The sequence below is a fragment of the Schistocerca piceifrons genome, chromosome 1, assembly GCF_021461385.2.
Source record: "Schistocerca piceifrons isolate TAMUIC-IGC-003096 chromosome 1, iqSchPice1.1, whole genome shotgun sequence".
NCBI lineage: Eukaryota > Metazoa > Arthropoda > Insecta > Orthoptera > Acrididae > Schistocerca > Schistocerca piceifrons.
The window spans coordinates 979,002,616-979,003,721 of record NC_060138.1 but is presented as its reverse complement, the minus strand read 5'-3'; positions in this window follow the sequence as shown (position 1 = coordinate 979,003,721).

Here is a 1,106-nt window from a genome sequence, read left to right as displayed (position 1 = left end):
CACTATTTCCAATTCTGTAAAAAAAAATTCCTTTCTGCACTGTGGAAATGTCTGAAAATCACTAGAAAGATGATGCATTTAGCTCAAAGACGCTTTCCTTTTCATTTCCCACGTAACGTTTAACAAATGAAATTTACTGCTTTCTGTGTTAAGTAGTTATTATGAGTAACAATGCATCACTTCAATTACGAAACAGAAGCATATGAGAGCTACAAGCTTACTCAAAAGTAAACAAAACACTTAGTGCGATGGACTCCACCGACTACGATACGTTGTAAGTATGTTAGATAGACGTTGGAAAAGGAAAAAAAAACGCTTAGATAGTGAGTGGTAAGACTAATCCACAACAATAACATTCCACACATTTCAAAATGCAAGAAAGTACCGGTAATCAAAATGACGTAAAATTTTATCACTATTTCTAAGGACTAGTTGTATTTCTATCCCATTCTTCACGTACTCGTATTTTAGATGCCAGACTTGTCGATAACAGAATAGTGAATATTATTTCTCTGTGCATTACTTCTCATTTCGTTAATCACTTCTTCTGCTCTCCGTTTGAATATTCTTACAGAATTATTGTCTAGGAGAGCGTTACTTCAAATATCCGAAATTCATTAGAAAAAATTCATTTTCCCAGGTACCAAATAATGCTACGTTTTTACTTGCTGCATATCACAAAGATCACAGCTTTCTTCCACTGACGATCCAAATCTTAATTATGTCACAGTGTCATGACCGATGAAATTTTCTAGGCGTCTCACTCTTGACCGATACGTAAAATATAGAATATCGGCGAATTAGTAAGATCTTGTTGAGGCATTCATTGGTAAATTACTTCCGAGGGAATTTATCGAGTAGGATATAATGGATATAAAATAATTATTGTGTGATAAGTAAATATCGTGCTCCATTGAGTAAAATTCCCTCATACCGGCAATGTCAGTTCATTCGATAGTGCTGGGAGCAGTAGATTCATAGAATTTTGGAAAGAATGTTACGCAGATTTTTCCTGCTAATGTTATGACGATAAGGATATTAAAAAGATAGATGTAACTTTTTAATTGTGAATTAATTTGTGTGACATTAACAGTGAAGTGTTTTTC